Source organism: Heliangelus exortis, chromosome 3 (assembly GCF_036169615.1).
Source record: "Heliangelus exortis chromosome 3, bHelExo1.hap1, whole genome shotgun sequence".
Classification (NCBI taxonomy): domain Eukaryota; kingdom Metazoa; phylum Chordata; class Aves; order Apodiformes; family Trochilidae; genus Heliangelus; species Heliangelus exortis.
In genome coordinates this window covers 35,595,310-35,616,208 of record NC_092424.1, presented here as the reverse complement: position 1 = coordinate 35,616,208, position 20,899 = coordinate 35,595,310, and the positions used below count along the sequence as shown (strand labels likewise).

At 42.6% G+C, this 20,899-nt stretch overlaps 1 protein-coding gene across 3 annotated transcripts in view; it reads left to right on the top strand.

The window, feature by feature from the left end:
- The first annotated feature begins 9 nt into the window (after window positions 1-9).
- Window positions 10-20,899, top strand: part of SERTAD2 (SERTA domain containing 2) — an 87,574-nt gene continuing 66,684 nt past the window's right edge. The window contains exons 1-2 of one of the 3 annotated variants that reach the window (XM_071740195.1): window positions 380-501; window positions 2,047-2,204. The gene's annotated coding sequence lies outside the window, so the exon portion shown is untranslated. Of the gene's footprint in view, window positions 502-2,046; window positions 2,205-20,899 lie in introns of all 3 variants that reach the window. The other 2 variants (XM_071740194.1, XM_071740189.1) reach the window with 2 other exon arrangements.

Here is a 20,899-nt window from a genome sequence, read left to right as displayed (position 1 = left end):
AGCGCCGTTAAATGCCGTGTGCGGGCGGGCGGCGCTGCCTGGGCTGCCCCGGCCCCCTACGCGCGGGCGGCCGCCTCCCCCGCCTCCTCCCCCGGTACATGGCTGGCGGGCCGTACTTGTCACGGTGTCACATCCTCCCCGCCGGCTGCGGCCCCAACTTCCCCACCAGCTCGGCTGCCGCCGCCGCCCGGGGCCACCGCAGCGGCATGGGATAGAGCACAGCCGCCTCAGCGCCCGGCCGCCGCCTCCGTCGCGCATCCCGGCGCCTCGCCGCACGCTCATTTTAAATTCGTTTCCCCCCTCGCTCCCCCCCTCCGGTTTAAATTCTTTACCCGTGTGTGCCCCTCCGCTGTCTCTTAGCCCCCCCCGCCGCCGCGTCCCATCTTTCCGTGGACAACTCCTCCTTCCCCCCCCCTCCCCAAATTTGGCCGCCCCTCGCTCCCCTCAGCGCTTCCCCGCAACGATTCTCAACGGCCCTCGCCGCGGAGACCCCCGGAGCGGGTGAGTGCCTGCACGGCCCTCCCGGGCTCGCTCCTTTCTGCCTTGCCGGGGCTTGGGGAGGGGTGGGGGGGTGGGAGGTGTTGGGGGAGGAGGAGGGAGGAATTTTGTGGGGGATGTTTTGCAGGGGCAGCCCCCGGTTGTCCGTCGGTGCGGGTGCCTCCGCTGGCTGCCAACTATTTGAAAGTTGGGGGCATTCGCCTCACAGCGCAGGCTGGCACCGGCCGGGGAGGTACTTTCCCCCTCGGACTGGAAAAGAAGTGGGAGGAGGGGGGGGGAAGAGGGAGAGAAATAAGATTATATTAAAAAACCCGTCTTCGTTGCCAACTACAAATGTGTGTCATGCTGCCGATGACACATTGCATTGTAATTTTAATTTTATTTTATTCCCCCCCCCCCTCTTCGCCTCGGTTGAGACCGCGGTTGAGGCTGAGCAAAGGTTGATCAGGGGGCAGGGGGCTCCCGAAAGCCGCCCGGGGTCGAGACCCCTCCGGACCGAGTTCTGGCTGCTGTCCTTCTTGGAAAAGCAGGGAAACCCATCCTTTCTTTTTTTATTTCCAGGTGCACCAGCCTCCTCCCCACCCTGTCGTGCCTGGATGTTTCGGTATTACCGAGGCTCGACTTGGCGAGGCAGGAAAATGGGTGTATCGTAGGGTGAAGCCGCAGTGGGGAGTTCTGGTGGCTTAGAATGATGCTGGGAGTACTTAATGTAAAATGGTCATGTCTGTTTCATTGCTATTGATTTTTTTCTCTCTTTTTCTTCCTTAATGTATTTTTAGAAACGAGAATGTGGTGTACATTCTTGTGTGCTGTACGTTCAGAGCAGCTAAAATAAAACAGGTACATGGAAAACCCCAGCAAGTACAGTAGCGTTTCCATACACAGGGTGTCTGAAGCCTTAGTAATCTGCTGGGTTTAGTTATTAATATTAATTGCTCGATCTTTGTAATTCATATCAAATGGAAAGTTAATTGCTGAACTGAGGGCTTACCGAACCTCATAGCACTCAAAAATCATCTTTCTCAGGCATCTGAAAAATAAATCTACTGAACTTTTGTAAAGAGGAAAGGCCAGCATCATTCTGAGAATCCTCCGTGTGAAGTTTCTTTTTTTAAGGCAAGCACTCTTGTAAATAAGAGGTAGTAAACTATGATTATAGTCAGCTACTAGTTAAATGTAGTCTTAAGTATGCTTAAAATCATTAAATTTCTAGAGGAAATGAAGCCATTAACAAGTCTTGTCTTGCTTCTATCCATAAAGAGAGGTAGGGGAAACAAACAAACAAACAAAAAATCAGCCCTGAGATTGATACCAAATTGATAAATCGGTCTTTATCCCAAGGAGTAACTCTATCAGCATAACCCATAAACTTCCTAAATGTCTGTGATTTTTCCTTTGTGAGAGCTCTTTGAGTTATCGACTCTTAAATCAATACGAAGTGGGCCATCTTCTCCTCTGGTACTAGTTTAGCACCCGTCTGACTTCATTAACTTTAACGGAGCAGATTTGCATTAATGCGAAAAGTAATCAAGAAACTCGTGTTTTCAGAAAGGCCCCAATAGAAGTGACGTGAGAAGCGCCGATTCCTTCTCTCATCAGACCCAATTACACCACCCTGACTCAACGCTGAGTGGTACTTTACTGCGCAAGTACTCCCTGCGATGCTTGTATGACTACTTGTGTACTACAGTACCAATCTGGGTGAGGTAGAGTGGCACTTATCTCTTTTTTTTTTTTTTTTTCTTTTTTTTTTTTTCCCCTTTCCTTGAAATAAGAATATATTGGATAACTATTTTTTCCGGGGAAACTTCTGAGGATTAAATGTAAAGCTGCTCTGTTAAGTCACCTTACCAAAAAAAAAAAAAAAAACCAAACCTTAAGACTTCTGTGCTACTGGGCAGGTAAGTTTTCTGTTTGTTTAGCTTTCCCTTGTTGCTATGGAAAACAGGGAAAAGATTGTTGAAGAATTCATTATCTTGTCCTGAAATTCCTCTATGCTTACATGCGGTGTTCAAGTTGGGGTTGGTTTTTTTCTTACCCTCCTTCTCCAGATGCCCTCCCCTCCCCTTCCCTCCCTCCCCCCCCAAGACATTCACGCTGCATTGTTTAAATGTTTGCTATTGAAATCACTGGCAGCAGGATCAGGCCCTCAGTTGTTTTTCTTTAAAGAAGTTGATAATGGCTTGGATGTGATGTTGTAGAAAGATAATATTATCTGGTATGTCCACAGCTCAGATCCACTGTCTTACTGCAATCTCAAAAGAAAGCTCCATACTGAGCAGCCTGTAAAGAAAATATGTCTAACAAAGCAGAACTGTCTTCTGCCTTTATGTTCTTATTTATAAATCTCTTGAAAGTTTGCTTGATATTCTTTCAGAACAACACACAATGCTTTCATGTTTGTTTCATGTTTTCACTTCCTCATATGACTGTGTTCATTGCTAAGCTTTTGTCACTGATTGAGATGTCATTGTAATTAACATTAATTATGCAAACTAGATTGTTTTTAGAGGCTCTCCAACTCTGTATTGATACTGTCAACTTGTTTGTTGAACACATTTCACCATTCTCAGAGAAAAGACATTCACCAGTTCCAAATTAATATGTGCATGGGAAGCTATAACAAAATCCAGCTATTTTAGCTTAAATGGCACATTGGATCTTCACGAAGAGGGTGAATACAGTACAGTTAGATCTGAAATATCAGATTGAAAAGGGGGAGCAAAAAAGTGGGCTAGGTACAGCCATTGGGGGAGAGTATTTACACTGCAGAGTTCCACCACATTCTTTCCACAGAGACAGTATTAGATTAATTGGGCCAAATTCTGCAGTCCCTAATCGAGCAAAACTCTCACTGAAGTACACTGGAGCTGTCTGGTTGGTTGGGGATTGCTGAATTTGTTCTAGAGATGGAGAAAAATGGCAAAGTTCACTTAATTATTTAGGACATTTTGGATTTTAGATTCAGAGAATGTGTCTTTCTTTAGTTTGGTTTAGAAGGTGTACCAGTGTTCTGTTTGTTGTTTTTTTAAAGCAAAACCTACTGAAATATTTTTTAAATATGCCTTAATTTATAAAACATTCTCTTCAGCATTGGCAACATTCTACTATTTTTAAATAATGTTAATTATAGTGACATTCACAAAAGTCTCGATGTCTGATTCTGAATCACCCCAATGAAACACTTTGAGCTGAGGACTGTAGGATCTCTCCCCAGAAATTGTAATTGTTGCAATATTTATTTGTCGAGCACTCCCCAGAAGGCAAAAAAAGGGATGGAGAAAAGTGTTCAAATGAGAGTTTGTTGTCATGATACAAAATCTGAAAATATATACAGACTGGCAGATTATTCTCTATCTTGAAAATTAAGTCTCTCTAATTTCCCATGGAGAAAAGCAAAATTTTGTTTGCAGTTTGCTATTGGTAATAAAAGAGAGGGGTTTTTGTTTCTACTTTGGGTGCAGTGGTCCTCTGGAAAGTTGGAAACAGTGCCCTGGGGCTCAGAGAAGTGGAGGGTATGTAATTATATGGGGAGGCTCCATAGCATCAGTGAATTAGCATTAGCAGCTGAGTGAGTTTGTTAAGCTGTGGAGATGGTATTATGGAAATCAATAAAATGCTGATTTCTTATTGCAGATTCCATTTTTAAAGGAAAAGATGCTTTTTGTTTGTCTGCTTTTCGTGCAGGCTTGCCAAACCATTACTTGATTCGGAAAGGCAGATTTTTCAGTTCAGACAATAAGTAGTCAGATTTAATTTTTTTAAAAACTCTTTAAAATCTTTATTTATTAGATTGTCTTTCAGAAACCACACTGGTGTCCTGGCCTGCATGTGGCTTCAAGTGTGTCGGTTTCTCAGCAGAGGCAAGAGTGAAGGTCATTTATTTTTCTTATGACATGGTAGTGTGGCATTGTTTGTTGTCACCTAAATGCTGTATGTTCCTGACATGCTCTTTTCTGCTCTAAATTAAATTATCTCAACTGTTTGCAGGCTTCTGAGGAGATGTACTGCAATCCACAGTAAAAATAAAAGCGAAATAGTGACCTTAACTGTTTTTAGAGATGTGAGTCAGGAGGGCTAATATTAATCACTGTAAGATCTGTAATATGCATTGGCCTTTATTTCTTTGTCTCAAAGCTTCTCCTGCTTTTATACCAGAAAGACAAGTAACCAGATCATTCATCACATTAAATGCTTACAGAGAAATGGCAGATCGACAGCCTTATCTCGAGCACTTGTGTATCATGTATGATGCATGAAGTTCTGATGATCTAGGAAAAAAACATTTTAATTGGGAGGAACAGTAAATGGGAACTGCTGTCTTCTAATCCAAGGACTTTATGGTTGTTGGGTTTTTTCCCCCTCCTGTTTGAAAGTAAACTTCGTAATCAATTCTTTTTCTTTCAAAATATCTGCCTGCTATGAGCCTTGATAAAATACTCTGAAAAACAAAGACTTTGTAAGGGCTTTGGGGGAACCTAGGAGGCCTGCCTGCTTTTGTGGTGGGTAGCATAAGTGATGGTAATCTGGTGGACTTTCTGGAACTAGGAAGGTCCAACTCAGCAGCTCTTCAGGGACGCTGCAGCGAGCATCTGTTTTGTGACATGTGAGCAGCGTTTGTACAGAGTTTGGATGTGGTGAGGCGTGCGGAGCATGTTCTTGTATGAACAGAAACAGTTCAAAATGCCAGATTTATGATGCTGGCAACAGTAAAGGTCAGCAACTTGGAAAATTAATAATATGGTTCGTGTTGACATTTCAGAGGGAATTCTGATGGGGGCGTGGTTCCAGCGAATGTAAACTTGTCTGTCCGGCTGCACAGATAAAATAGGCAGCCTTCCTCTTATCTCTTTGGTAACCCAAACCTTTTTTTAACAGAGAAACTGGCAACATTATGTTTATGTTCTCCCTGTGCTTTATTGTTTCTGCTAATCTCTCATTAAATTGAGCCAGCGAGGGCCAGCATGGTGCTTTTAGTGCTCAGCTACAGCTTAGAAATGACACTCTGCTTTCCTAATGATCATGAGCAGGTGAAGTCACAGGAAGGGTGGGGGAGTTGGAGTAATGTAGTATGCAAGTAAATTCCTGATTCTCTAACATATTTGCCTGTAGCTGTAGAGTTACACAGTACTTTGGTACTTTGTATCTCTGGCATTGCCAGGGATATCCAGTTAAGGACACTTCAAGAACACAGAAATGAAAATAAAAAAGGAAACCAACAGGGATGAAGAGGTCTCATCTGAACTTGCACAAAACCTTTTTAGCTCCTACCGTGTGAAATAAGGAAGAAAGTCCTAAGAAATAACAAGGATAAAGTCTTTCATAACTGTAAAATTATAGTAGTGACGGTGACTATCTAGAAGTAGCTTCTAGATAGAGAAGGAATTGTAGTCCTTTTGCTGTCTTTTCATAAGCTGTTACTAATATGATTAAAGCATTAGTTCTGTGAACAAGTGCATTGAGAGCTTGGATTCTTCCTCTTTACACGTCTATATTAATATACTTGCTGTGGGGCAAAAGAAGATACTGCTTGTTTGATTATCCAAATTCAACATTCTTATTTAAAAAAAAGACATCAGGTATTCCTGTGAATGCCTTTTTCACTTTTTGTCTCTTATTTATTTCCTTTCTTCTAAATATCTTTTCATTATTTACTTTTCTTCTTTCTATCCTATTGAATTCCTTCTCTGTCATAGTTTTTGATTCCTTTTACTTATTTCCACCCATGTTTTTCTAGCTAGTCTTAATCAACTACCAGTGTTACTGCTTGTTACAGAATCTTATTACAGCTCCAAATAACACTGCTCTTCTACACAGAGAACAAGTAGATAGCAACTGATCCTTCCTTAAAAACCTTGTAGTGGGGATGTGAAATCTGGAGGACTGGCATCCAGCTCCTGTTTTTTGTGACCCATACTTTTGGATTTGGTATGGTGAGTGGTTGTGTTGCTGTCCTGCAGTGGCACATGTTGAGGTATTTGATGCCAGTAACATTTATTGTCCTCTGCCCTTGGCGAGGAAAAGGTTCACCACCACTGACCCATAGTCTGAAAGAAAAACATGAAGGGTGAGCCAGTTGGAGGTGTGACACAAGTTGGTGCTGTCATCCTGGAGTCAGGACCACAGCCAGGAGTAATACTTAGGTGTGACCAGCTGCAGATGCATTCCCTCTCCTGTAGCAAAGCAGGTTTTTTGCTTCTGCTTTGCTTTGTGGAGCTTGGTTCTATAAATTTTTTTGGTTCTTCTGCTTCTATTTATTCATCTGTCTTCTCTCCTTTAGTCTTTTCTTATCTTTAATATGTCGTGGCTACAAACAACCCCTCAGACTACATTGCAGGGGTATTATTAAGACTTAGTGGGTTTTCCCTCATCCTGTGCTGGAATATTTAGTTATTGTTGAAGAAAATGAGGTCAGAACTGGGGCCTCCTGAGTACTATTCACCAAATGTATGTATGTGTTGAAGGTACCAAAATACTCCCTAAAAAACCCTAAAAAATTCCAACCAAACAAAAAAAACCCAACCAAACAAGATTTGTTAAAGAAGTTAATATTTGGTTTGTGATGCAATGTGAGAACAAAGGTATAAAATGAGATAGGTTTTCTGTGGTGATGTACAGGTAAAAATGCAGCCTTTTTAAGAGAATCTTTAAACTGTTAAACCTCTTTAAAGGAAAACCTTAAGGTGAACACACCAATCCTTTGCTGAACCTACTAATTTGAAGGTTTTGGAAGATAAGCAGTCACCCTTCCTGTCAGAGGGAACATAACATACCTGATAGTAAAGAGCTGAGGTCTCTAGGCCTGGTGGCAATGATGGTTGTTTCCTGATATCAAGTGAAAGAGAGAGCAGCCAGATATGTAGTGGGAAAATGCCCAGGAATAGGACATCCTCCCAGCATTCAGCCAACACAAGGTGGCTGTTTTAACTGCCCTTTGATTTGCAATATTTTTAATTTGTTACCTGTTTTCAGATATTTCTGTACAAATTCCAGGGAAAGGCAATTTGTCTTTTTCATCGGCAGATTTTTTGTAGCGTTTCCTATCTTAGAAAGTCCAAAAGCAAAAGAAAAAACCAAAAATCTCAGGTGTAATCTTTTACTCTTCCCCCTGCCATTTTCAATATGAGATAGTCTTCCTTTGTTAAGAATAAAAACTGTGATAATCCATTTCCTTTGCTGTGATAATCCATTGCCCAAATGTCCTGGCAGCATAATTTGATTGTGGTGTTTGGACAACTGTCATATCATTCCTATAAAACAACAGTGTTTGAAATGTTATAATCCAAAAAATCCAGAGCTAAAGTGCTTACAGCAGTGACTAATTGCATGCTAGTGAGTATTACTGTATCTTCCTGATTTATTTCCCTCACTGGCCATGACAGCCTTGCAGTTGAGTTCTTAACATACTATTAAACAAGATGGTAGCACTCCATGTTTAAATTGCTTGTTGTTGCATTGGGGTTTTTTGGTTTTATTCTCCCACCCCAGTGTGGAGTTCAGACCTTACTAGTTCTATGGGAAAGCCACAGATCCAGATTCCTTATTAGAGTGAAAAAAACATGTAGGACTTGAGTGAAAAAACATGTAGGACTTGACTTGCAAGAGCTACAAAAGGAACCTGTGCTCCTTACCCAAGAAAAGTTAAGAAACCTTACTATCTCTGGGGCTTGTCTGTATTGTATGTTTTGTTATTTTCTTTTTCCTTTCCCTTTCTTCCTCACTTGAACCTTGATTCTGAAGAAACAGGGGCAATTACCAGCCTATATTACATCTTAACAGGGTGGGAAAGAAGGTCTGCATTGGACTTCAGGTGCTCCCTCTAGCCCCTTCACCACCCCCAAGTCCCATTTCTTCAGGTTGGAAAATGGCAGAGGAAAAATTCCCATTTACACACTTTTTCCTGGCTTTAATGAGAGATGAAGGAAAAATCCTTCTTTTACAAAGAGAGGAAGTAGCATTAGGTGAATGCATCTTCCACCCTTCAGGAAAGGGTCACCACCATGGGAGTCCTGCTGAGCAAGGTTACCAGATCCTCCCAGCCTCTGCACCAGGCTGTTGTGAAAGGCTCCTATGAAACGAAAAAGCTACATAGGCAGTGTCTGCCTGCATGTTTCTGAAGGTTTTCTGCCATGCTACACAACTGGTAAGAATAATTTGCAATAAAAAGTGGGGCATGGATTTCAGAAATGGATAACGTGATGGGGGAAGGTGGGAAGTGGGTGGCAGGAAAGGCAAATCTGAATGTTTTCCTAGGCAGTGAATGTACACCAAAGTGTAGATTTTCCTACCTCTATCTGTAGGAAGAAGGTACTGCCCTTGCTTTTGTTGTCAGAGATGACTGCTATACGCTTGGCTGAATATGTATTGCGTGCTTATGCATTGCTGTTTGTTTATTTACTTGCAGTAGGACTCAGGATATTCCAGGTACTTTCCAGATGGTTGTGGTTCATCTCTGCTCCAAGGCCTTCAGAAATCTGAGACAGGCCAGAGGAAAGTAAATAGGTGGGAATTTACAGGTTAGCACTGAGAAACAGGATGAGATTCCCAGGGTGCAGGGCCCTTGAGAGGAGTGCTAGCGTGTGGTGAAGATGATGTACAGGTGATGTACAGGTGAGCTGGGGAGAAGGATGTGTGCAGTGGCCTCCCTGAAAGAAAAGGGCACCATGCAGACAAGTGCTCTGACTGCTGAGCCTTCTGTCTATTCTGCATTTATCAGCCATCTAGGCCTAGTAAATGTGTGCGGTTTGGTCCCTGGTGTGTCTGGAAAGAAAAGAGATCCTTTGCTTTGCTTCTGCATTACAAGTCAGTCCCTGGTCAGTTTGGAGCTCCTGACACCTGATCCGTCTCTTGGATGCTTTCCCCTGTATTTGTCACAGTGTGATGTGATGGCTGTGTAAGTGGGGTTATTCTGTCATGTTCTGTGTGGGGAAATGCTGTGAAAATGAGAAAGCAGGGGAATGAGGCATGTGGTGTGTGTGAATTCAACATGAGGCTTGACAGGGCTGGTGAGAAGTAGCATTGGGGTTTTGCACATGCGTTCCTTGGGGCACATGGTCTTCAATTTTTGCTGTGATTAGGGCCCCCTGAGCATGTCTGTAACAGAAAACAAAAAGAAAATGTTTTCTCTTCAGCCATCATTCTAGCATTGCTTATGTGGGTATGAATCATTCCTCCTCCATCTGGAATTATGAGATGCAGGACTTTTTCTAAAGAGGTAGCTGATGTTCATCCTCATAGCAGCCAGCAATTGGCATGACAAAAGGGTTACAACCAGTGGCTGGCACTTTTCCCATCCATCTTGCCACTGGAAACACAATGCTTTTGCAATGTGCTCGTTCTTCAGGCACCAATGTGCCAGTCCTCAGGACACACAAACTGAAGAGTAGCATGTTCACTTTTGTCTGTGGTGCCTCCTTAGCAGCCCAAAAACTGGGAAGTGGGAATAACAAGTGATGAACTGGTTTTCTTTATTAGAGTGTGACATGGAGTGACTCGGAACAGTGGGGTACTCGTGAAACATCTCCAAGCATGGGAAGATGAGCATCTAGCACTGCCAGTGTAACATCATACATGGGAGAACACCTTGTTTTGCTTCTTGTATGTGTTGCAGTGGACAAGGCAGGCAGTATTGGACAAGATTTAGTAGTATTGAGTGCACAAGGAAAAAACATCTGATTTTTTTAAAAAATCACACTTATGCAGACTTTCTACTCTGTATATATTCTGTCCTTCTCTTGATTTACAAGACGACCAAGGCCCTGACTCAATTAATTGAGTCTCAGTTGTTCCTGTGATGTCAAGAAATAATTTTATTGGCCAACTTTACGTAGAGTTGTCAGACATGGTGTCAGAATGGACAGTAAGAAGAAGGGTCCCTTAATCTCTGTACTGTGCTTTAGTAAATCTATTGCTATCATTCTCTGTTGCTGAGCATGATTAGAAACACCCTCATCTTGCAGCAGTGACCATCTGAATATGCAGTTCAAACATTTCTCTGTGTAGAAGCTGGTTGTTCTTCTGCTGAAGCTCCTTGAGGCACTCTTGAAACTCACCCAACAGGGGTTTATGTGATTGGGCCTGTCTTCACAGCTTCCTTCTTTTGAAGGACAGCTGGAGATGAGGTAGAGGAAAGTCCAGGATATGCTGCCTGGCCTCAGGGCTTGTGGTGCATTTAATGAGCTGGTGTTTGGACCAGTTGTTCTCAGAGCTGGGACCAGTGATTCTTTCTTCCTGGAGAGTGCCTGTGCAAACAGGAAGAGCCTCTCTGCTCCCCATTCCTGCTCTGCATTTTAAGCAATGTCTGTTCTGCCAGGCAGGTTCATTTCTGCTGCAGGAGCTGAAAGCCATCTCTTGCACAGTACAGTCCAGAGGTTTAGGGCACTGCTTCTGCAAGACCTTGGCTAACTTTGATAGGGGTGTGGGAATGGCAGTGAGGAAATCTTCAGTGTAGCTCACCTGGGGGACCTAAGTCCTGCTCTGCTGCGTGGAGGATACAGAGTTGTGACCACTGCTGCTAGTTCCTCATGTGTACATGAAGTGAGGAACTTTGGCTGTCTGAAGAACAGGTTCCTGTCTAAGTGTGTGGCTGCAGGAAGTTTCTTTCTGCTTTTCTGTGATGGGTGGGTTCAAGATACAGCCGATATCTTAACGTCTCTTACAGCTGACTCCAGGCAGCAAAATGATGAGCTCTGGGGTATGAAGTACTATCCTGTTCCGTAGCATACTTTGGGTTAGGAGGAGAAGGAGGTGGCTGATGGGATCTGTAGGCTTTCTGCAGTTGAGTTCTTGTTCTGAGGTGAGAACAGTTGCGGCTCTTTTCTTTGTAGCTGTGGGGAGAGGAGGCAGGGACTGTGAAACCTTCCTGTGCAGCTGAAGGTGAATCCTGCATCTATACCCCCCCTCCAAAGTGCTTTAGGGATGGTGCTCTGGAGCTGGGATGTGAAACAATGTTGTAGGCAGCCACTCTGCCCTGAATCCTGAAATACTCCTGAATATTAGGGCTCAATGCTGGGCTTCTTCTATGGCTCAAGTTTCTGCTTTTATCTTTCCTCTGATACATAATAGCCTGGAGAAGACCCTTCAGGCCAGGATGCTTTGTTACTTTCTTTAGCTTCAAGATCGTTGTTTATGCTATAGCATAATAAACCTGATTAGCGTTTTTGGTTTATTTCAGGATGTGTGCTTGCCTGTGAAAAAGATTTGGATATGTTAACTCTGCCATCTTTCTTACATGTGCCTGTGATCTTTCCTGATACACAACAGCTCTGGAAAAGGAAATAGTGCTCTCCATGCTCTTGGAAACATTTTGGTAGCTTGACTTTAGTAAGCAGTACAGCGGTGACAGGGATGAGGGGTGAAAAGCACATCTTTGAAAACAAGTTTCTGGATCCTGCAGAGCATGGTCAGCAGACAAAGGTTGTTCACATAGCACACTTCATCTCCTATGTCCAGTTGCAATATGCTCCATGCATATAAATAAAGCTCTGCTTTTCTTTATGTAACAAGTCAAAATCTGGGGACCCTCAAGGCAGAAGAATGGTGTTGCTGTGTGTGTTTTTGTGTGTACACTTAGCAGGTTTATCTCCTCCTGTAACATGTTCAGCATCTTCTAGCCCAAGTCAGCTGTGGGTATTTCCACTTGCTGAGAGACTGAAGACTGGGTTTTTATGGCCTGTAGTTCACATAAGGCTCTGTGTTTGAAGGCTTGGAGTCAGCTGGAAGTAAATAAAAGATATAGGGACATAGGTGCAATTTAGGCTGTGTGAATCTGTTTTCTCTCCTGCAATTCCAATGTGCTACAAGCATTGCATGTAGGAAGCTAACAGTGAACAGACCAGGCCAATGACCCTATTTTCATTTTCCAAAGTGTTTCTGGACATAATAAAACTGGATGTCCCACCTCTAAACCAGTCCCAATTTGAATTCTCATCCCATCAATGTTAGGCAGAGCAAAGGACATGATCTAAGCAGTGCTACTTATTCCTGGAAAGGTAACAGAATCACAGAATGTTAGTGGCTGGAAGGGACCTCTGGAAATTATCTAGTCCAACCCTCCTGCCAGAGCAGGTTCACCTAGAGCAGATTGCACAGGATGGTGTCCAGGTGGGTTTTGAATGTGTCCAGAGATGGAGGCTCCACCACCTCTTTGGCCAGTCTGTTCCAGTGCTCAAAGATGCTCAAAGTAGCAAAGTTCTTCTTCATGTTTGGGTGGAACTTTGTGTTCAGGTTTGTGTTCCATTACCTCTTGTTCTGATATCTCACAGCATTTACCATTTCTCTGTAACTGGTGAATGGGGAAGAGTCCTGGAGACTGCGCTGGTGCGTATGTTATTTTCTGGGTATGAGGTTTGGTTGTTGGTTTTTTGTGGCTTCCTTTGGCCTAAAAGGGCTTGGAAATCCTCTGCTACACATCAGCACCAGACAGATCTGGTGTTGAATGAAGGAGATGCTTGGGCTCTTGGACAAGGGGTGCTGAAGGTGCTTGTGGTGTTCCTAGTGCACTTGGCTGTGGGAAAATGAGCCCACTCAGCCTTGCTTGTGGCCATAAAGAATGTGATCTTCTCACTATGTTGGCCCTGGTAATCTCTGTCAATCAATCATTCTCTTCTTGTTTGGAAGAATTTTGACTTAATAATAATGGGAGATACATCAGCTTGAGTAATTTCTGCTTGATGATATTAAGCTTTGTGAAAATTGAAGAAGATCATATCCTAGGTTTTGGAGCAGTTCTGACCGTAATGATGTGCTGTTCATGGAATGACTTGTTTCAACTATAAGGCCAGTTTAAATAGAGCTATTTAAGTATATGTTGATGTTTCTCATACATCAAAAACGGAAGTTCAGTGGGTAATGAGTTATCATGGGGCACCACAATGAGATAAGAACTTATCATAGCTTTGCAATAAATGGCAATGTCATTAAAGGAAAAAAAAAAACAAAACTTTTTTGTCTAGAAGGTTAATTAGAAAAGCCAGAAATCTTGAGTGGAGATTTTTAGCATGATGTCCAACTGGAATATATTGTAATAAGAACAAATTTCTGTGTGCAGAGGAGGTCCAAGATTTTTATTACAGTGTAAGCTACATGGCTGTGGGATATCTGCTCCTGCTCTGTGTGCCTTTTATGTAGATAAGTGACAGTACATGGTTGCTGGTCCTGGAGGGGAAGTGTAGTGTTTTATTATTCAATACCTATCCAAGATGCAGCAGTTGTCATTAAAACTCAGCAGTGGACAATGGAGCTATATTTGGCAGATGGTGGACTTCTTTTTTTCTCTCTCTCTTTTTTTTTTTTTTTTTTTTTTTTTTTGTCTCCATTTAATGGCAGTGACTTGTAGTTATGCTATACTGTAGTTTTAAACTGTGCAAGACTCATTTATTCAGGTCTTAATGTGCTCACAGAAGAAGGTAGTTTCTGGAATTGAATCACAGAATCACAGAATTGGCTGGGTTGGAAGGGACCTCAGAGATCATCAAGTCCAACCCTTGATCCACTACTGCTGCAGTTACCAGACCATGGCACTGAGTGCCACATCCAGTCTCTTTTTAAATATTTCCAGGGATGGAGAATTCACCACTTCCCGGGGCAGCCCATTCCAATGTCTGATCACCCTCTCAGTAAAGAAATTCTTTCTAATGTCCAACCTAAACCTCCCCCGGCACAACTTGAGACCGTGCCCTCTTGTCTTGCTGAGGGTTGCCTGGGAAAAGAGACCAACCCCCACCTGGCTACACCCTCCTTTCAGGGAGTTGTAGAGAGTGATGAGGTCTCCCCTGAGCCTCCTCTTCTCCAGGCTGAACAGCCCCAGCTCCCTCAGTCTCTCCTCATAGGTTCTGTGCTCGAGTCCCTTCACCAGCCGGGTTGCCCTCCTTTGGACCTGCTCCAGGACCTCGATATCCTTCCTAAACTGAGTACTCGAGGTGAATTACTGATTGTATGGGTGGCCAATCCTGGTGCACAGGGCACTTGCTCTTTCACTGAGTTTTGTGACAAAGCCACTAAGCTCAAATTTTCCTGTCTGCAGACCATGGGTCTGTCCTGCAGTTTATAAGGACTTTTAAGAGGAATGATGTACAAGGTCCATGCCACTTTCCTTGTGGTGTTTATTTTTAACTTACTGCTTTTAGTAAGTAGAAGCATTGTAGCACTGTGGTCTCGGTGATAGTTAGCAGGACACTGCAGTCTGCCCATCTGCAGCATCTCTGCTGGAAAGGTCTAATCTGCAGGAGCCCTTGTTTGCTCTTAAGAATGAAATGCAATTGAGCATCTGGTGAAGTTTGCTCTATGGTAGAAATTGACTATAAATATATATCTGGGGATTTTTTTAATCATTGGGTTTAAATTTATTATTTCCTGTCAGTTGTAGGACTCCTAAAAACTGCATTTTCTCCTTCCGTAAGAAAAAATACCAGTTTGGTGAGCAAATGCTGTGCTATGGATAAGATGTGGCCACAATAATGCATGAGGAATGGTGTGAGGAAAATGACAGCTTCCTGCTCTGTGTTGTTCCTGATGCTTTGGGTTTTGTCTTTTTTTTTTTTTTTTCCTTCCTGATGACTGGAAGAATGAGCTGGTAGGATATGAATGTTGCCATCCCATAATAAGAGTAGTAGTCATGGATGCCCTGCAAGCATGAAGCTTCAAGGGATTGGGTAGTGTTTTGAGGACAGACTAGGAATAGTTCAAGCCTGCACATAGCTTTCTCAGGTAGGAGGTAAAGCAAGGGGATGCTAGTGCCCAAAGCTGGAATTGTGCTCCCTGTTCCAGTTAAACCAATATAAAAAAACAGTTCACTCAATGTTCCCATTAATTTTGACTGCTTACCTTTCCAGTTTTTCCAGCTTGTGATTTGAGCAGCATGAGCCAGTAGGGAAAATGACAGTCTGGAACTGGCCTGACTTGTCCCTGTCTCTGCCCAGAACCCCGGTTTCATTTTTATCACCAAAATAAGCACTGGCTCCCCTGCTATTGTTCAGCACACCTGAGACTCCACAGCAAAATCATCCGCGGCCGCCTAGAAAAGCGACAGACAAGGAAAACTTACAATCCTGCACCAGCTCCTTCTGCGCCTCCCCACCTACGAAGGCTTTTCTCCACTGTACAAATGGTGTAGCAGCTGTGGCTTGAAAATCCCTGGGGCTTTCTCCCACCCTGGGGTATTTAACTCTACCCAGCCCTGGTGCCTTTTACAAGCGCAAGCAGCAGAAACTTTGTGTGGGGTCAGTGCCGTGCCTGCTCCCCACAGCCCTGCTCTGCCTGTGTCCCCTTCCAGCCTGGCCACAGTGCATCAAGCTGAGTGGCCTGTGGAAGGACAAGTTTTGCTGTTCTGACTTCAGGCCTTCTGGCCTGCAATGACCTTGAGTCTCTTGTCCCTGAAGATAAAAGCCTTTCCTTCTTAGTGGAGAACCGAAGACTTGGGTTCGTGAGGGATCTCTGGTTGGATTTGGTTTTCCTACTTTGTGTGTGTGTGTGTGTGTCTGTGCAGAGAGGGCATGATAGGGAGGAGACTGGGTATTCCGTACAATGTTTCATTTTATTGTGCAACTCCACCACAGTGTCCTCATGATGTGTTTTTCTGATTTAACCAAGAATCACTGAAGGTGCAAAGCCACTTTGTGTCCTCCCTGTTCCAGGAAGCCCTGACAAGCTTCTGGCTAAGTAGTCAACAAGTCCACAGAGTCCCTTTGGTGTTTTGATGCCTGTGGAAAGAAAAGTTGGCAGTGGGAGTCATTTTCTGGCTTGTGTTGCTGACTGAAAAGAAAAAAAAAAAAAAGTCAGCTTAGCTTTCCTGACCTGAAATGACACCAAGGCTGTGTGCAGGCTGGACAATGCAGCCAATGGTCTGTCTCCCATGCCTTGGGTCTTTGGAAAGAGGCTTCTTTGGTATCAAAGTAGAATCTAACCTCACCTGGGATATCCTGGTTGAATTGAGACGTCAGCAGCTGTGATCTGAGGCCCTGCCTTCTCAGGCTCACTTTGCTATCAATTTTTATATAGCTCTGTGTGGGGTAGTAGTACAGACTTTGATGTACTGTATTCTCATCCATCGCTTAGGGCTCCATGCTCTTGTGTGCTGACTTGGTATCAGTGGATACAGCTGGTATGCTCACCCACTGATGTTTGTTTTGCTTCTCTGATATTGGTAGAAGCCATTCTGAAATACATTCTGCCAGACAAAACAAAAGGAAACCTGTGAATCTCAAAACCTTGGAATCTTGAAGAAGACCCAGTAGGTAAATTGTATCTCTGGCAGCACCAAGGCCCTCTCACACAGGAGATCACAACAGTGATCCATGTCTCTTGAGACTTTGGAGATCTGGGGCTGGATTTCTCTTCTTATGCTAAAGGTTGCCAACTACTGAACAAAAGAGAGGAGAGGAAAAAAAAATAAAGGAAAGATATCAAGTTGGATTAATAGAAAAAGTGAATACGCAACCAACAACTTAATTAACTTGACTCGATTGCAAGTCTTAGATCACAGCCAATTACTGTGACGTTCACACGTTGTACTGGTGTGGATTTTCTGTTTGCTGCTGGCTTGCCTTTTAGTCTTGTGTTTACGTGAAGAGGAGGAAATACTATGTCAGGTGGCAGGATGCTGGAAACAGCCTCCTACAAGAGCATCTAGGGGACTGACATTCAATGACTGGAGCTGGGAGTAAACTGCGTCTTAGACCAGGAAAAAATAAACTGAGTAAATGAAGCCACTGGACTTGTTTAGTGTGTGGAACAGAGCCTGGCAAAGGAGGTGCTGGCTGCAGCACTGCGTATCTTCCTGGCCTAAGTGATGTTGTGTCAGGGAATTGGAGAAGCTGAAATCCTCTATGATAGTTCTGAATCTGGCATATGTGATAATCGAGGCTCCAGTGGGAGAAATGGAGAAGACTGCAAATTCCCAGAAGGTTGTTTGAATGCTGTGTGTACTTGTGTGAGGAATACCTCCTGGGAAAAGGGGTATTACTACTTTAGAAGGAACTAGAGATCATCTGAGACCATTTGCTCTAGGTCTAGTGTAAAGCAGTCATGAGATTTTTATTTTTGAAAGTTAGCAAATTGGGGAGTACCGATAGAAGCAATTAAAGCTGTGATTAACGGTGTTGCTTTTGATTTTGTGGCTCAACCAAAAATGTGGGTTGAACTGGAAAGATGAAAAATTTCTTTTGCTAACATGAAAAATAAGGGTTTTTCAGCAATCCTGAAACCAAGTGTTTTGGATTGTCTGAACTCCTTTAGGTTAAAGAGTGATTGAGAACAGTTTTATAGTTTCAGAGAAACAGGAATCTTAAGGCTGCTCATTGAATTCAACTTGATTTCAGTCCTCCTGAGTCTACATTTTGCTGAACATAACATGGGACAGATTCACCTGCAGAGTGAAAGAGAGCTGTCAACCCTGCAGCTGCTCACTGCACTAACAGCCAAAATCTCTCCTCTGTCATGGGAGTGTGATCACAACTGCTCAGCTCCCTTATTCAGAACAGTGCTGTATGCACCCTTGAAATAGTTCTACGGACCAAAAAACTTCCCAGCATCTCAGATAAAACTGCAGGTCAGTCACAATGAGAGCTGTTTGGCTTGTGGGGTTTTTTGTTTTGGTTTGGGTTTTATTTTGGTTTTTAGGGTTTTTTGGTTTTTTTTATTTTTTGTTTTGTTTTCTTGTGGAAGGCAAGTGAAAATTATACCCTAATGAAAAAGCAATAAAAGAGTTAAGAGTTAACAGCTAAACCGAGGTCAAAGGATGTAAACTGAATGCAGATAGAGGCCAAACCTATTTGCAATAACATAGAGTGCAGTATCAAATGAAGGTGGCCAGCCCAAGGACTATTACCATGCATAGATAATACATATATATGTAGATAATATATGCAATCATATATTCTGAAAGCCTGTCATCAGAACAAATTGCAAAGCACAGAACACACAGGAGTTCAAAAAGACATAGCTGGAGAACATAATACCAAGATCACCACAGAAACGGTGTTTCTTGGGGGGTCACTTTGTTTAAAGCAACCTTTTAAGGCTTTACAATGCACTGGCAAGCAAATTCACAGAAAGTGAATTTCCAAGTAGGTGCTGGAGCTAGGTACAGTGAAATTTAAAGTGCATGATTGCAGAAAGAATTGATGCCAGCTTTATAAAAGCGAAAAAACAAGCCCCCTCAGATTCACCCGCTGGGCAAAAGATCAGCCCATGTGGCAAAGCCTGTGTTGGTATGTCTATATAAAGTTCAAAACCATTCAGTAGTGCTTTGCTATGGAACAGAAAGTCTCATGAGCCTGATTGGAACCCTCAGCAAATGCAACCCTTGACAAATGTGTGTGTGCTGAGCAGTATTTTTAAAGAATCCAAGAGGAATTCCAAGGAATAGTGGATTAAAGAGATTGTGTGAGATACTGATGTAGGTCCTTGCATCCCAACAGTGTGTATGATCCATGCTGAGTTCTCCTTGTCCCTGAGACATGAAGAAAAAGGTGAAAGTGTTAAAAAGAGACATTGCTGATTCAACAAGTAATTGACCAGGTTATTAGCTTATGGTTCTGTTTCAAGGAAATAAATGCTGTTTTGAACTGTTTGTATTCACAAGATCTAAATGAGGCCACCTTGAGAACTCTTTACCCCATTGTGGTCACATGAGGAAGGTACAGAGATGAGAAGACTTCCAAAAGAGGAAATCATGTCTAGACTTCAAAATGCCAGTTCTTAGTTTTGTTTTAGGTGATATCCTGTCTAGTAGCTTTGAACCTCTATGGAGGAGAAATAATTGACGGAGAGAAGGAAGCAGTAACATAAGGAGATTTCATCTACCATTTCAGAGTCAAAGTTTCCAATTTTTCGTAGTGAAAATTGTCACCTCAAATTTTGTCACAGATGAGAAAGGTAGAATGTATTTTATTGTCTGGTAGAGTATCAATTTACTAGCACCACCACACAGCAGTGATGGATTGTGTTCCTGTGAAGGCAGTCTGCAAGGTCTTGACCAACTTGCATGCTTAGCCCAAGTGCCTTCTTCCTTCATTTTATGAGAAGGGTTATAATTTTGACTTTTCATGTTTTAGCTGTTTTGAGGATTGGGAAGGATGGGCTGGTTCCCCCTTTTTTTAATAGGTGACTCGATAAATGTAAATATAGAACATTGGGCCTATGGAGCTAAGTTCATTATTCTTGTAGTTCAATTTAAGTTCCCTCTGATTTGCATATGTTCTATGTGCACTCTGCTACTGATGTTGAAAGGGTGGGATCTCAAACTCAGCAGTTCCCTAAATGAGGTGGAAAACCATTTTTTATGTTGTTTGTGGTTAACCTACAGAGCAGTATTAATGGTCTGTAAAACCTCTTCAGTTAGTTTGCGCAACAGAAACTTCTGAGAAAATACTTTATCTTGGAAAAGAAGTTCCGTGAGAAGATGGGATAAGATGGAGTTAAAATCATCAGAAGAAGAGTGAGTTGGTGTGTGCATATGAAGATCTTCCTCTGATGCATTCATGGGAAGTAGGAAATCAGGGCAGTGTGTGTTAAATGCTGAGGGGATAGAAGGCAGTACGTGGAACCAAAAATTTTCAGTGCAGTTACTCCTTTCACTCAGATGACAGGGGCAGCCAATGCTTGAGTGTGAATACTGGAAATTTCACTTGAGGTACAATTAATTGCATTTTGTATTCCTCAAATTCAAATACACTGGAGTGTTTTTCCAGGCAGAAATGATAGTGTAGTACTTAAAACTTCAAATAGATCCTTACAGCTATTGAGATAATTATATTTGTAAAGTATAAAAGTTGTGTGTGAAAAGAGGACTGGATGCTATCATGTATCTTCTGTTGTTTTCCACCTGCACATGTTCACTCAGAAATGAAGTCTGCCCCTTTACAGGGAATAAAGAAAATTAACAAATGTTATGGGAAAGTCAGACTTCATATGGTTTCTTTTTTTTTTTTTTTTTTTTTTTCCTCTGGACTGTTAATATGCCTTAGCATACTTCACACAGGAAATCTTAATTAAGTAATTTTACTTAACACTGACCTGGGGCTTTCCTAGTCTTAGAAGAGGAAGGCATTGCAGTTACTCTGAAAGTTTAAATAGTTTTCTAAAACTTAGTTATTTCTTCTGTCCTGTCAAGCATTCAAATTTTCACCTCAGTCCTTCTATTGATAGATAGGATTGGGTTTTTAGTGATTTAACTGCGTAAGCTTTACTGCAGAGATTTCAGGGGTATCCCGTGTTTTCTTTTACTCCGTTTTGTTTTCACTGTTATTGCAATCCCCACTGTGACAGTCCCTGCAAGAAAACTCTCAGTGTTTTTCAGTTTCTGCTTTTTGGTTTCTCGGAGGAGACGGAGCCTCGTTTTTATTTCTGGTATCGCAGTGAAAAATAAAAGCGAGTGGCTTTTTCCTCTCCGCCGTTGCGTGTG